Below are 17,521 nucleotides of genomic sequence, written 5' to 3'. Positions count from 1 at the left end.
TATGAATTTATTTGAATGTATTTGCATCGGTTGTAAATGTTCATATACAAAGTATTTTTGTGTTAAGAATCCATAAATTATCAAAGTATTTCTCACAGTTATTATGTGTTAGTGTATTTTAAAAGAATTTGAACAATTGAGGTTTTTTTCATTTTATATGGAATTTGATTGCACTTGCAAATGTTAGTAAATATGTAAATTGTTATAATTGTAAGTAGATTTATGAAGAAAAGGAAAATGTCAAACTTGTCAATTTTATATTGAATGCGTTTACAAATGTATGTTTATTTACAAAGTATATTTTCGATAAAAGTTTATGAATATACAATTATTATTATTCCCCGTTAAAGTGGGAGGGTTATAGAATTGGCTTTCGTCCATCTTTCTGTCCTTCATTACGCTCGTCTTTCTGTCACAAAACTGTTCAGGGCTATATCTCAGAAACTATAAAAGATATCAACATTAATATGAACAATGATGACAGCTAATAATAGTTCGTAATAATACATAGTATAAAAAATGTTGATTTTTAATGCAAAAAATTCTGACTTTTTATCCCTGGAAATGTTTGTATTAATATGTAAAATGATGACAATTTATAATAGCTGTATTAATACAAGTATCAAAAATGATGATTTTTAATGCAAAAAAATGACTTTGTTTGTGAAAATGTTCGTTTTAATACGAACAAAGATGACAGTTAATAATAGTTCGTTTTAATACGAAATATCAAAAATGTTGATTGTTAATGCAAAAAAAACCTTTTCCCTGAAAATGTTTGTATAAATACCAACAATGATGACATCTATGAATTGATCAAGTATTTCTGAAAAAAATTTATAGTGCGTCAATTTACAAAGTCTGGTTTTGTTAAGAATCTATGCATTCACCAAGTATTTCTGAAATTGTTTAATAATGCGTAAATTTAGGAAGTCTGGTTTTGTTAACAATCTATTAATTTGCCAAGTACCGAGTATTTCTGAAAATATATAATAGTGTGTAAATGTACGACGTATGTTAAGAATATATAAACTGACCAAGTACATGTATTTATGATTTTTTTTAATGGAGCATAAATTTACGAAATATTATTTTGTTGAGAATATATAAATTGACAAAGTACAGGGTATTTCTGAAAAAATATAATAGTGCGTAAATTTACGAAGTATGGTTTTGTTAAGAATATATGAATTGACCTGGTATTTCTTGTTAATAGTGCGTAAATTTACGAAGTAAGGTTTTCCTGAGAATATATGAATTGATGAAGTTATTCTGAAAAAAATTAATAGTGCGTTAATTTATGAAGTATGATTTTGTTAAGGATATATGAATTGACAAAGTATTTCTGAAAAGTTTTACTAGCTCGTAAATTTACGGAGTATGGAATTATTAAGAATATGAATTTACCAATTATGTCTGCAAAGTTTTAATAGTGCGTAAATTTACGAAGTATGGTTTTATGTAGAAGAATATGAATTTACCAAGTATTTCTGAAAAGGTTAAATAGTGCGTAAATTTACGAAGTATGTTTTTGTTAAGAATCTATGAACACAACCATACTTCGTAAATTTACGCACTATCAACATAAATACTTGGTAAAGATTCTGAACAAAAACATACTTCGTAAATTTACGCACTATTAAAAACTTTCATAAATACTTGGTGAATTCATAGATTCTTAACAAAACATACTTCGTAAATTTTAAAAAAAATTCAGAAATACTTCAAGATTCTTAAAAGTGCGTAAATTTACGAAGTAAGATTTGGTTGAGAATATATGAATTGATGAATGAAAAGTTTTACTAGTTCGTAAATTTATGAAGTATGTTATTGTTAAGAATATGAATTTACCAATTATGTCTGAAAATTTTTAAAAGTGCGTAAATTTACGAAGTATGGTTTTATTAAGAAGAATATGAATTTACCAATGAAAATGTTAAATAGTGCGTAAATTTACGAAGTATGGTTTTGTTATAAGTCTTTGAATTAAACAAGTATGTCTTGGTTTTTTGAGGCGTAAATTAACAAAGTATGGTTTTGGTAAGAATCTATGAATTCAACAAGTATTTCTGAACATTTTTAATAGTGCGTAAATTTACGAATAATGGATTTGTTAATCATATATTTCTTAAAAGAAAAGAAGTTCATAAATTTATGCCACATGGTGACAAGCAATGAAAAAAAAAAACTGATTTATCTCTCTCAAAATGTTCGTAAATTTACGAATAATTTCTTAGTTGATGTCAAATGTGTCCTTTTTGCATGAAAAATGTTCGTAAATTTACGCACTTTTTTTAGGAAATATACAAGTTTGATAATTCCTGTTCATGCATTTTGATTCAATGTTAAATTTGTGTGCAATAAAAGTGACAAAAAACACCTGTTTTTCTTCATTTTGCAACGAAAAAAGGGAATATCAAAGGATATTCCCTCATAGAATTCCGATGCGTTTTATTTGTTATACCTGGTTGGTTTTAAAGATGTCATCGCCCCATTGTATTCTTATGATTGTCCCGTCTGAAATTAAGGCCGAGTCGGTTTCATGTTCCATTTGAGGAAGTTATTCGTTGAATTTTCTCGTTGACATGCAGAGTGTGTACACTTGATAAAGTTGCAAAAAATTGATCCGTTTAGATATGGCACAGAGGCTAAAACCGTTAACAACTAGGATGTTGGATAAGACCAACATAATGAGTCAGCACAATTACGCATGTTGAGTGAAGTTCCTATGGCCACTCCGTTTGTTTAGCCTTTCATAATGCACACATTGCAGTGCGTATCTAACCACTTGTTTATAAGAAATTTTGTATTTGATGTCACACGTCCCAACGATGAGTAAGGATTCATAACTAGGGACTTCAAAGTCAACGCAAACAGTCTTAAATTAAATACAACTTTCAAATATTATCAAACTTTAAAGCGAGATTATACGATTTTTTTTATATGTGTTAAATTGTAAAATATTGATAAAATATGTTACAATAACACAAAATAGGCAAGAAAAATTATACATTAAATACGAATTTTATAAAATGCAGCAAAGACAAATTAGCGCCCCGAGCCGATTGTGACGAATATATTTTCCTACAATAACCGAAGCATTCGTCTTTTTATTAGGACCAGAGTTAGTGTTCGTGTGTCGTATGAATAATGTCGTTGCGGGAATTTCAATGAACCGTTTAACTAAGTTTAGATTCATATCGTACATGCATGATATACATGCTGGTGAATTCGATTGTATAGCCGTTTTCGATTTCAGAATTAAATATCTGGCTTATTTCGCATTTTCGAAACATGTTCTTCTAAATTTTTATTTTATTTCATATTGAAAAATATATATAATAAGTTTTTTTTACACATTTTATATAAATTCATTAATTTTTGACAAAATCGTATAATCTCGCTTTAACATTCTTTTAAGTTTTTCCCCAACAGTCTATCACTGATACACTATAAAATATCGATATTAACTCGGAAAAAAGCACGTGCATGTTATTGCGTAACCAACGACTTGTTCTGTTTCTTCAACATGCGCGCGCTGCATGAAGGGGGGGGTGTTAGCAAGTTTGCCATATTTGTAATGTGGATCCGTAGAAAGCCTGTTGAAATTTCTGTATCTCTTTATCTGACAAAACGGGAAATTTTTAAAAGCTCTTTGCATCGCGGAGGATCCCCGTTCGTTCCCCGACCCGACTAAATTATCTTGAATGGATTGGTCATGTAATACTTCCAATCTCCCCTAGCTCGGATCTAAGTTGGGCAGATGTCTGTTAATGGCAAGAGTTTGTACACTTTACACTGTTAACTCAGCCGACCAATAAAATGTGTGAGCAGGTAAACTGATCGGCATGATATGACTGAAATTCAGTTGGTTTCATACACTGAGCATGGGCTATTCCTGGGCTGTATATTGGCTGGTTTCATACACTGAGCATGGGCTATTCCTGGGCTGTATATTGGTTTCATACACTGAGCATGGGCTATTCCTGGGCTGTATATTGGTTTCATACACTGAGCATGGGCTATTCCTGGGCTGTATATTGGCTGGTTTCATACACTGAGCATGGGCTATTCCTGGGCTGTATATTGGCTGGTTTCATACACTGAGCATGGGCTATTCCTGGGCTCTATATTGGTTTCATACACTGAGCATGGGCTATTCCTGGGCTGTATATTGGTTTCATACACTGAGCATGGGCTATTCCTGGGCTGTATATTGGTTTCATACACTGAGCATGGGCTATTCCTGGGCTGTATATTGGTTTCATACACTGAGCATGGGCTATTCCTGGGCTGTATATTGGTTTCATACACTGAGCATGGGCTATTCCTGGGCTGAATATTGGTTTCATACACTGAGCATGGGCTATTCCTGGGCTGAATATTGGTTTCATACACTGAGCATGGGCTATTCCTGGGCTGTATATTGGTTTTCATACACTGAGCATGAGCTATTCCTGGGCTGTATATTGGCTGGTTTCATACACTGAGCATGGGCTATTCCTGGGCTGTATATTGGCTGGTTTCATACACTGAGCATGGGCTATTCCTGGGCTGTATATTGGACTGGTTTCATACACTGAGCATGGGCTATTCCTGGGCTGTATATTGACTGGTTTCATACACTGCGCATGGGCTATTTCCTGGGACTGTATATTGGTTTCATACCACTATGAGCATGGGCTATTCCTGGGCTGTATATTGGTTTCATACACTGAGCGATGGGCTATTCCTGGGCTTGGTTATATTGGCTGGTTTCATACAATGAGCATGGGCTATTCCTGGGCTGTATATTGCTGGCTTTCATACACTGAGCATGGGCTATTCCTGGCTGATGAGCATGAGCTATTCCTGGGCTGTATATTGGCTGGTTTCATACACTGAGCATGGGCTATTCCTGGGCTGTATATTGGCTGGTTTCATACACTGAGCATGGGCTATTCCTGGGCTGTATATTGGCTGGTTCATACACTGAGCATGGGCTATTCCTGGGCTGTATAGACTGGTTTCATACACTGAGCATGGGCTATTCCTGGGCTGTATATTGGTTTCATACACTGAGCATGGGCTATTCCTGGCTGTATATTGGTTTCATACACTGAGCATGGGCTATTCTGGGCTGTATATTGGCTGGTTTCATACACTGAGCATGGGCTATTCCTGGCTGTATATTGGCTGGTTCATACACTGAGCATGGGCTATTCCTGGGCTGTATATTGGTTTCATTACACTGAGCATGGGCTATTCCTGGGCTGTATATTGGTTATTATTTTACGGGTTCTTTTAGCAACCGTTGCTAATACTAGTTGACACATGCCGGCACAAAACTGATGTTGGTGACACTCCACTTACTGTCCATCCGTGTAACCCAGCCTTACTTCGAACTTTATCTTATTTTAAATTCCAACATTTTGACTGCGATTACCTTAAATTAACGCTTTCTTGCTTAAAATAATAACACATATCGTCTTGCAGCAACATCGGTTCGATATTTGAATACTTTAACAAGTATTGCTTATGATCTTTCGTCCCCATATCATCAGATCTCATCGCGCCCTTGTCATTCGTCAAATGTTGACCTCTCTGATGCTTGCGTTTGATCATTCCCATCTAAGCAAAGCCTAATTTGGCATTTAGCACCAACCGGGAGCATGTGTTATAATCAAAACACATTTTTTTCCATTAAATATTGCATTTATAGGTCATACATAAATGGACTTGAATGGCTCCCATAATACAACCCCAACTGTTCGTAACCACAGTTGGTTAAGCGTGTGGCTATTATATTAATTAGTGAAAACATTATTTTGAATGATACATAATGAAATTATAACGAAAATAAACTTTTCTGAAAAAAAACTTCACTATTCAATAAATAAATAAATTAATAAATATATTTACATGATGTCTGGTTTTTGTGTGCATGGTGTTTGATTCGATGGAAAGAAAACTCCCATTTCTCAAAGGAGCAATTGAAAATCTCATTGTAATGAGGTTGCTTTAAGAAATTTTGTAACACATGAAATGAAAACTTGCCGACGTAGTGAATTTCCGAAAGATAACAGTTATTTTACTTAACTTCACATTATTTCCAAAGCGTAAAGTTATATAACATGGGAATATTTTGATCGCATGTGTATGATGACCATTGAAAACATTGGTCGCTCCGCCTGACTGTTCAAATGTGTTTGTCGGAGAATTTCAAGTAGCCTTAACATTGAATTAGTTGGACCGATGAGTCAAAATGAACGACGAAAGTATGTTTACTCGTTACGCTTTATTGAACGTACAAGTATTTAACATTTCTTTCCAGAAGTCATGTATATATTTGTTCTGGTAGAAATGTATGTATGAACAACCATCTGAACACTGCGAGTGCTCCTCTTTTAATATTGACGAAGATGGTGATAAGTAACCTGTACACGAGCTTACCGATACTTAACGGCGAGCACTATCTTGGGTGTCCGGAAGTCCTCAGTTGCGCATGCTGTAGGGTGTTTCAATATTACAAATAAATCTCAGCAACAGTGGTACCAATAACATACATATTCGCAGAAGTTATGGTAGCAGACAGATACGATTTGCGTGTTGTAGGAACAGTAGTGTTAGCAAACAGATTCGCTGTTCGTGTAGTAGTGGAAGCAGACACATTTGCTGTTCGTGTTGTAGCAGTAGTAATGGTAGCAGACATATTCGCTGTTCGTGTTGTAGCAGTAGTAATGGTAGCAGACATATTCGCTGTTCGTATTGTGGCAGTTGTAGTGGTAGCAGGCATATTCGCTGTTCGTGTTGTAGCAGTAGAAGTGGTAGTAGACATATTCTCTGTGTGTGTTGTAGCAGTAGGAGTAGTAGCAGACATATTCGCTGTGCGTGTTGTAGAAAAAGTAGCAGACATATTTGCTGTTCGTGTTGTAGCAGTAGTAATGGTAGCAGAAATATTTCCTGTGCGTGTTGTAGCAGAAGTAGTGGTAGCAGACACATTCGCTGTTCGTGTTGTAGTAGTAGAAGTGGTAGCAGACATATTTGCTGTTCGTGTTGTAGCAGTAGTAGAAGTAGCCGACATATTCGCTGCGCGTGTTGTAGCAGTAGAAGTAGTAGTAGACATATTCGGTGTGCGTGTTGTACTGTAGCAGTAGCAGACATATTCGGTGTGCGTGTTGTAGCAGTAGAAGTAGTAGCAGACATATTCGGTGTGCGTGTTTTACTGTAGCAGTAGCAGACATATTCCTTGTGCGTGTTGTAGCAGTAGTATTGGTAGGAGACATATTCGCTGTGCGTGTTGTAGCAGTAGTAGTGGCAGCTGACATATTCACTGTTCGTCTTGTAGTAGTAGTAGTGGTAGTAGACATATTCGCTGTGCGTTTTGTAGCAGTAGTAGTGGTAGCTGACATATTCGCTGTTCGTGTTGTAGCAGTAGTATTAGTGGCAGAAACATTCGATGTTCCTGTTGTAGCAGTAGTAGTGGTAGCAGACACATTTGCTGTTCGTGTTGTAGCAGTAGTAGTGGTAGCAGACATATTCGTTGTTCGTGTTGTAGCAGTAGTAGTAGTAGCAGACATATTTGCTGTGCGTGTTGTAGCAGTTGAAGTGGTAGCAGACATATTCGCTGTGTGTGTTGTAGCAGTAGTAGTAGTAGCAGACATATTTGCTGTGCGTGTTGTAGTAGTAGTAGTAGTAGCAGACATATTCGCTGTGCGTGTTTGTAGCAGTAGTAGTGTAGCAGACATATTCGCTGTGCGTGTTGTAGCAGTAGTAGTAGTAGTAGCAGACATATTTGCTGTGCATGTTGTAGTAGTAGCAGACATTTTTGCTGTTCGTGTTGTATTAGTAGTAGTGGTAGCAGACATATTCACTGTTCGTGTTGTAGCAGTAGATGTAGTAGCAGACATATTTGCTGTGCGTGTTGTTGTAGTAGTGGTGGTAGCAGACATATTCGATGTGCGTGTTGTAGCAGTAGTAGAGGTAGCAGACATGTTCGCTGTGCGTGTTGTATCAGTAGTAGTAGTAGCATACATATTTAATGTTTGTGTTGTAGCATTAGTAGTGGTAGCAGACATATTCGCTGTTCTTGTTGTAGCAGTAGTAGTGGTAGCAGACATATTTGTTGTGCGTGTTGTAGCAGTAGTAGTAGTAGCAGACATATTTGCTGTGCGTGTTGTAGAAGTAGTAGTTGTAGCAGACATATTCGCTGTTCGTGTTGTAGCAGTAGTAGTTGTAGCAGACATATTCGCTGTGTGTGTTGTAGCAGTGGTAATGGTAGCAGACATATTCGCTGTGCGTGTTGTAGCAGTAGTAATGGTAACAGACATATTCGCTGTGCGTTTTGCAGCAGTAGTAGTGGTATTGACAGTACTGACGGTATTGGCATATTATCAGTAAACTGGAAAGTAGAAACAACTGAAATTGAATTAAAAGTGAGAGATGCACCTGTAGTGACATCAACATGAGTTGGTAAATGTAGGAAACCATAAATCAGTAGTAGATTATCAGTTACACGCGTAACGTTAGTACGAAGAGTGTTATTAGTTATAAAAATCACATGTGTTAGTAGGAGGAATGTTATCGTCCACATAGGTCACATGTGTAAGTACGAAGAGTGTTATTATTCACATAGGTCACATGTGTAAGTACGAAGAGAGTTATTATTCACATAAGTAACATGTATTAGTACGAAGAGTGTTATTATTCACATAAGTCACATGTGTGAGTACGAAGAGTTTTATCGTCCACATAAGTCACATGTGTAAGTACGAAGAGTGTTATTATTCACATAAGTCACATGTGTTAGTACGAAGAGTGTTATTATTCACGTAAGTCACATGTGTTAGTACGAAGAGTGTTATTATTCACATAATTCACATGTGTTAGTACGAAGATGTTTATCGTCCACATAAGTCACATGTGTAAGTACGAAGAGTGTTTATATTCACATAAGTCACATGTGTTAGTACGAAGAGTGTTATTATTCACATAAGTCACATGTGCTAGTACGAAGAGTTTTATCGTTCACATAAGTCACATGTGTTAGTACGAAGAGTGTTATTATTCACATAAGTCACATGTGTTAGTACGAAGAGTTTTATCGTCTAAACAAGTCACATGTGTTAGTACTAAGAGTGTCATTATTCACATAAGTCACATGTGTTAGTACGAAGAGTTTTATCGTCCACATAAGTCACATGTGTTAGTACGAAGAGTGTTATTATTCACACAAGTCACATGTGTTAGTACGAAGAGTGTTATTATTCACATAAGTCACATGTGTTAGTACGAAGGTGTTATTATTCACATAAGTCACATGTGTAAGTACGAAGAGTGTTATTATTCACACAAGTCACATGTGTTAGTACGAAGAGTGTTATTATTCACATAAGTCAGATGTGTTAGTACGAAGAGTGTTATTATTCAAATAAGTCACATGTGATAGTACTAAGAGTTTTATCGTCCAAACAAGTCACATGTGTTAGTACGAAGAGTTTCATTATTCACATAAGTCACATGTGTTAGTACGAAGAGTTTTATCGTCCACATAAGTCACTTGTTGTAAGTAGGAAGAGTGTTATTATTCACATAAGTCACATGTGCTAGTACGAAGAGTTTTATCGTTCACATAAGTTACATGTGTTAGTACGAAGAGTGTTATTATTCACATAAGTCACATGTATTAGTACGAAGAGTGTTATTATTCACATAAGTCACATGTGTTAGTACTAAAAGTTTTATCGTCCAAACAAGTCACATGTGTTAGTACGAAGAGTGTTATTATTCACATAAGTCACATGTGTTAGTACGAAGAGTTTTATCGTCCACATAAGTCACATGTGTAAGTACGAAGAGTGTTATTATTCACATAAGTCACATGTGTTAGTACGAAGAGTTTTATCGTTCACATAAGTCACATGTGTTAGTACGAAGAGTGTTATTATTCACATAAGTCACATGTATTAGTACGAAGAGTGTTATTATTCACATAAGTCACATGTGTTAGTACGAAGAGTTTTATCGTCCAATAAGTCACATGTGTTAGTACGAAGAGTGTTATTATTCACATAAGTCACATGTGTTAGTACGAAGAGTGTTATTATTCACACAAGTCACATGTGTTAGTACGAAGAGTGTTATTATTCACATAAGTCACATGTGTTAGTACGAAGAGTGTTATTATTCAAATAAGTCACATGTGTTAATACGAAGAGTGTTATTATTCACATAAGTCACATGTGTTAGTACGAAGAGTTTTATCGTCCACATAAGTCACATGTGTAAGTACGAAGAGTGTTATTATTCACGATAAGTCACATGTGTTAGTACGAAGAGTTTTATCGTCCACCACAAGTCACATGTGTTAGTACGAAGAGTGGTTCTCATTAGTCGCCATCGTTAGTACGAAGAGTGTTGTTATTCACATAAATCACATGTGATAGTACGAAGAGTGTTATTATTCACAAAAGTCACATGTGTAAGTACGAAGAGTGTTATTATTCACATAAGTCACATGTGTTAGTACGAAGAGTGTTATTATTCACATAAGTCACATGTGTAAGTACGAAGAGTGTTATTATTCACATAAGTCACATGTGTTAGTACGAAGAGTGTTATTATTCACATAAGTCACATGTGTTAGTACGAAGAGTGTTATTATTCACATAAGTCACATGTGTTAGTACGAAGAGTGTTATTATTCACATAAGTCACATGTGTTAGTACGAAGAGTGTTATTATTCACATAAGTCACATGTGTTAGTACGAAGAGTGTTATTATTCACATAAGTCACATTTATTAGTACGAAGAGTTTTATTATTCACAATAAGTCACATGTGTTAGTACGAAGAGTTTTATTATTCACATAAGTCACATGTGTTTAATACGAAGAGTGTTATTATTCACATAAGTCACATGTGTTAGTACGAAGAGTTTTATCGTCCACAAGAGTCGCATGTGTTAGTACGAAGAGTGTTCTCATTAGTCGCCATCGTTAGTACGAATAGTGTTATTTGTCAAATTAGTCACCTGCGCTTATACGAAGAGTGTTATTAGTCACAATAGTGACATGCGTTAGTAACAAGAGTGTTTTTAGTCGCATTAGTGACATGCGTTTAAAAAAGTGTAATCGGTCACATCAGTCAGTTTTTGCTGTCAATCGAGCGATTCGATACTACAAATAAACATGGCGGTCTTCGTTTTAGGTATCTCGACATTCAAAAAAACGAGTTACCTTTATTTGATTTGTTATCGATTAATGTCTTTTTTTAACGTGGCATAGTGTACACTTTTATTAAATGTAGAAATTTTATTTCCTGTTTAAATATCTTTCATTGGACTGTGAGACTCTTCTTTCAAGTATTAATGGAATTTCAAACGAGCTATTCAGAAATGACAATTACTTTTTATATCACCTGATGTTGGCCTGCCTCACTAGTTGATCGGATTTGCATGAGATCTTAGTGTGCATTAGAACGTTTCCCATTCTTATCAGTAAACATTTTCAGGTTATTCAGGTTTATGGTCAACGTCAAGCTTGAATTTAAATGGTTTATAGAGTGGAAGTTAATGCAAAGTTCGTGTCCCGCCCGAAAACTGTAAAATATGTGGCCCTGTAGGACTTTATAACCTAATTCGATTAATTTATTCCGTGTCAATATACTTTTAAAGTTACATGTATTTGTTGTATTGTGCAAATATTGTAACTTAATAAAGAATGAACTACATTTATGTTCAGGGATGTTAACTATTTGCAAGTTTTCAAATCGTTGTCGTGAGATGTCACTTGTTGGGCTTTTTAACATAAGAACATATTTGGGCAACATATTTGTTGTTGTCAGCAACATTTGTTGTTTAATTACGTTCAGCAATTATTCTTTGAATATTTTAAGTTATTGTTAATCTCGTAATGTACAATATTTGAGTAATATGTAAATAATAAATTTGTTCTAAATAGTAACACGATGGACACTTAGTAAAAACTATTCAAAGAGTAACGTTACATCTGCCATGTCGGTTAACATTGATAATTGCGTTTTTTTAGAGCATCTTTGAGTGAAAGCTTTTGTAATTAGTTTTTTAGTGTTTGAGATTGGAATTTTTAGTTGACATTGAATAAAGGAATAAATTGTTATGAAAGTCAATCGATTATTATAAAACGTGGAAAACTTGGGGTACTGATCTTCAACATCTGCCTGGTCTGTGTGATTATTATAAAATGACAAAATACAAAATAGTAACCAACATAGATAAAGTGCCACACGGAAGAACCAACCTTTTATATCAGGGTCAATGTAAAAAAGATGAGTTCAAATGTAAAATCGTGCCGGCATTATAACTTATATACGCATACAGAGACTGGAGTTTAATCGGTGAACAAAGTGTTCGCCCGGAAAACAAATGTTCACTTATAATTATGTTATAGTAAGGTCATGCAACCGATTACATTGTGTTCCTAGTCTTTAATGTCCAATGTGATCTTGTTGAGCACACACACACATACTGTCCTTTGTTCAATTCCAGTGTAATGTTTCGTCCAGCCAAGCTTAACATTTCCCGTACCGGTGCCAAGTTTGGTGGCATGGTCGCAAAATGTCTTCAGACGACCGGCTCGGTTGTTCAGCACGCGTTCACATGCCTGCATCTCGTGTTCTGCATCTGGTTCGTAAACATGGTATTCGGCACGACCACGGACCAGAGTCATTTGCACCCCTTAGAGTCGTACGGTCTATTGGGCTGCATACTGCTGTACTCGCTGCGCTCTATCCCCTACCTCTCTCTTCCTTTTGGAATAACGAACATACTGGGTAAGTCATATTCCCTACTTCTCTCTTCCTTTTGGAATAACGAACATACTAGGTAAGGCATATTCCTACCTCTATCTTTCTTTTGGAATAACGAACATACTGGGTAAGTCATATTCCATACCTCTCTCGTCCTTTTGGAATAACGAACATACTGGGTAAGTCATATTCCCTTCTTCTCTCTTCCGTTTGGAATAACAAACATACTGGGTAAGTCATATTCCCTACCCCTATCTTCATTTTGGAATAACGAACATATTGGGTAAGTCATATTCCCTACTTCTGACTTCCCTTTAAAATAACGAACATACTGGGTAAGTTATATTCCATACTTCACTCTTCCTTTTGAAATAGCGAACATACTGGGTAAGTCATATTCCCTACCTCTCTCTTCCTTTTGGAAGAACGAACATACTGGGTAAGTCATATTCCCTACCTCTCTTTTCCTTTTGGAATAACGAACATACTGGGTAAGTCATATTCCCTACCTCTCTCTTCCTTTCGAATAACAAACACACTGGGTAAGTCATACAACCTACCTTAACGTTTAGAATAATTAACATTCTCGTTAAGTCATATTCCGTACCTTTTGGAATAACGAACATTCTGGGCAAGTCATATTCCGTACCTCTTTTTACCTTTTGAAATAACGAACATACTGGTAAGTCATATTCAATATCCCTCTCTATGTTTGGAATAACAAACATACTGGGTAAGTCATATTCCATACCTCTCTTTTCGTTTTGGAATACACGAACATACTTGGTAAGTCATATTCCAGATCTCTTTCGACCTTTGTAACAGCGTAATTAAAGCGTCACATGCCCTATATCTATTCCGGGTATTCCCGTTGGAATACCTTAACATACTGGTTAATTAATGTTCCCTACCCCTATATGCCCTTTGGAATACTGTAACTTACATACAAGGTACCGATAAGTCACATTTCCTAAATCTATGTCTAAATGCCATAGGAATAACGAATTCACGAACACAGTTGGTAAGGCCCATCATTACCTACCATAGCCTTTCTGTATTCTAAACGTAACGAAGACCTTACTTAACTCGGATTTATGAAATGATATACTGTACGTTAAAAGAAAGCTTATTGACTGAGTATCGACCCTACATTATAGGGTACGTTTGTACATTATTAATTAAAGTGTTAGGTGTCTGTCAACTCTGCCCTGGAATCGATCTAGATGCCCTGATAAGGGAGTTGCATTCGGATGGGAACAATCCGGTGTTATAAAAATAGCAGACCTGAACTTGCGGAATTTTATTGATTTATTAATCATTTAATTAAATCTCTTCCCGGAGGCTCAGTGCCGGTTTCAACTTCAGTTCTCCTTCTTTACAAACATGAAATAAATCTCGGGTCGCCATAAATCTCCATTAACTTAAACAGCAATAAAAACAAGTTCAATAAATCAATGATGACAATACTGTTTTAACTTGCGAACTACTTTTAATGTATGGTGTTATTGCACGATTGAGCGGAATTTAGACATATGTTTTGTAAAAGAATTTAAATTTATGTTTCATTATTATTACCAGTAGAAAATACTATTACAGTTATGCTTGTATTACACACTAAGTGCACAGGTCAGCTATAAAAGAAGGACATAAGATCAAAACTTTTTTAATCTTAAAGGATATGAGAGATATTGAAGACATACTTTTACGTTAAGTATCATATTAAGACATGCATTTATTGTGTTTAACACATGCGGGAACTTTCAAACCAGTTGAAAGAAAAGAGTATGTAAACACATTTTTGTTCTGCAAGTTCATCACATGGATCGCAAACAACAGTAACAAATCTCCACCTTCAATTTAAACACAATCTTTGAGTGAATCTATTGTTCGACAAATGGGACCTATTAGACCATTGCACGTGCATTGGTTAAAAGCGGATTTGTCAATCATTTTTTCCACAAAAAAAGTTTTATTTGGTATTTGCCTTATATGACCTTTAACAAAAATGTTCATATTTATATCGATCTCAGAAATTTACTCGGATGTTCAGAATAATACAAAACCCGCTCAAAATAAAACGAGGCAAGAATTTCAATTTCCGTTTTAATTATCAAATGGAGCATTGCGGAATATATAGATCAGGTACGAGAATGCATGGTTAATTCTTAAGGTACATCATTTCGATCGCCTTGTCAATTATAAATAAAATATTGCAGAATATAAAAACTATGTGCGATATTGTATGGCAGAATTGTAAAGGTACAAAATTTGTCTTGTAGATCGCCGTGTAAATTGTAAAATGCAACATTGCGAAATATAAGGATTAGGTTCGAAAGTGCATGGCAGAGTTAAAACTTACGACATTAAATAGAGATATTGTTGTTTCAGGCATAGTGACGATGAACACGTTTCCAGCGCCGCCCACACTGGAGTCTGTTAAGGCCAAGATCCCGTTCCTCTGCTTCCGGGTAGTCACACGGGGCCTGTACCCCGACCTCGTGAAGACCAATGTGGAAAGGAACATCAAGACGTGCTATAAAGTGGGTCTGGACAACTTTAAGTTTGAGGGTGGTGACTGATAACGCATTGAATCTCCCCAAGTATGCACTGGTACGGGAGCTCGTTGTACCTAACGACTACCAGACGTTGAAGAACTCGCTGTTCAAGGCGCGCGCGCTGCAGTACTGCAACGAGCCGGCAGTAAACATCCTCTCCAACGATGACTGGGTGGTGCATCTGGATGAGGAGACGTTGCTAACCGAGAGCTCCACCATCGGACTTGCGAACTTCGCCAGTCAGGGCCACGGGGACATCGGGCAGGGCGTCATCTCGTACGCAAATGAGGAGATAGTCAACTGGTGGACCACCCTGGCCGACTGCGTGCGCGTCTCCGTGGACCTGGGCATGATGAGGTTCTCATTCCGCAAGCTCGGCTGCCCGCTCATGGGGTTTAAGGGCTCTTACATCATCGTGAAAGAGTCCGTGGAAAAAGACATCGGGTTTGACTTTGGACCGAAGGGAAGCGTGGCGGAGGACGTAATGTTTGCGCTGGTGGCCTGGGGCAAGGGATTCAAGTTCAACTTCGTGGAGGGGGAGATGTGGGAGAAAAGTCCCTTCACGCTCGGGGACTACATCAAGCAGCGAAAGCGCTGGTTTGTTGGTCACGTGTTTACCCTTTTGAGTCCTGAAATCCCATTTAAGTGCAAACTCGGCATGATCCCAACGGATTTAGGCTGGTTTCTACTGGTTGGGAATATTTTAAATTTTCCAGCCTCGTTTGCGTTTCCAATCCCACTTCCGCTAGTGCTGAATGTTACCGCTGGAAGTATGGGAGGACTGATTCTGTTCTTGTTTACATTCGGATCAATAAAATCATTTAGCTCGCGAAAATATGGACTATTTAGAAAACTATTTCTTATCATCGCTACCATTCCCGTTATCCCACTGGCGGCCTGTCTGGATGCCATCGCGTCGGTGTACGGATTCTACACGCGCAATTCCGGGGGCTTCCATATCGTTATGAAGTAAACACAGAAACAAACTAAACGACAATCGCCTCAGATCGACATGGACTCGATCTAATAGAATTCAGGGTTAATAGGAATTATGCAATCAAAAATGAAGCCTTATCATAGTGCATTTATTTATTTTGTTGTTTTGTGTTGAATGTTTATATATTTTCACAAATTGACACAGTGTGATATACGGCCATCGACCTTTCATACATATTTTATAAGAAACTGAGAATGTTTGCGTGTTACCGTCCAAAAGTTAGGATGTTATTCATCACTTGAAAGACAACTCTCACAATCAATATACAACTGCTCATCCATAGTGGTCTACCTTGATTACGAGATGGCAACAGTGAGTGTGTCTGTAAGGCCTAAATAAATAACTTAGATTGCAAGTTTACACAATAATACAGTACAATACATACATACGCATTTTACCATGTCATTGTGCTAATCTTGATGCAAGCTGGTGTTTGCGTATACCGTCTCGTATTAACTGTTTATAACTCCGCGGTTAAAACGATTTTCTTGTATATTTTCCATTCCTAAGAAGATGTTTTCCATATATTTTTTAATTGTGTTTATGCATGTTTGTTCTTTTTACTTCAAGTTATGTCATTGCATGAATTGTACAAGACTTAATTGTACTCACATAAAAATGGCTTAAAATGCGCAGGACACAACTTGTTGTGCTATCCTGGTACATTCCAGCTTAAAATCCTCCACTAAACCGAATGTCTGGTTATGCCCTTGTCATTCGAAGTGCATTTTTTTATTACGGTCGCATGTACCAAGGTTGCATTGGATAAAATAAATAAAGTCCAATTATAAAAACAAATCACGAAGTCACATTGTTGTAAAATTATTTGACATAGTTCTACAGTAATCCTAAGAGAATGACCGTTCAGCCGCTATATATACAGGATCTATGTGCGTTAAGTGTTTGTTAAAGTTACAAGATCAATTAAATATGTGACATGCTTAGTAATATTACATCACTGTTATAAGAGGGATCCATCCTAAGAAGATAGCCAAAATTAAGCTGCGTGTGTCCAGTAACTTAATGGTTGCGAACGGATATAATCATGCAGCTTAGGAGTGAATTAAATTGCAGTATATCGCTGGTATTCAACTAGTATTATGCTTACTAGTCTATATAAATCGTGTAAGCGCATGCGCTTAACCCATTTATGCTTAGCGTCTAGAAAAAAAGGCCTTAGCAAACAGCGTAGACCCAGATAAGA

At 36.4% G+C, this 17,521-nt stretch overlaps 2 pseudogenes; both read left to right on the top strand.

The window, feature by feature from the left end:
- LOC127871014 (beta-1,4-mannosyltransferase egh-like) overlaps positions 1-17,115 on the top strand; it is a 37,419-nt pseudogene extending 20,304 nt beyond the window's left edge.
- The window catches only part of LOC127871015 (beta-1,4-mannosyltransferase egh-like), a 47,603-nt pseudogene that overhangs the window by 20,010 nt on the left and 10,072 nt on the right, over positions 1-17,521 (top strand).

Source organism: Dreissena polymorpha, chromosome 3 (genome assembly GCF_020536995.1).
Source record: "Dreissena polymorpha isolate Duluth1 chromosome 3, UMN_Dpol_1.0, whole genome shotgun sequence".
Classification (NCBI taxonomy): domain Eukaryota; kingdom Metazoa; phylum Mollusca; class Bivalvia; order Myida; family Dreissenidae; genus Dreissena; species Dreissena polymorpha.
This window is presented reverse-complemented; position numbering and strand designations above follow the sequence as displayed.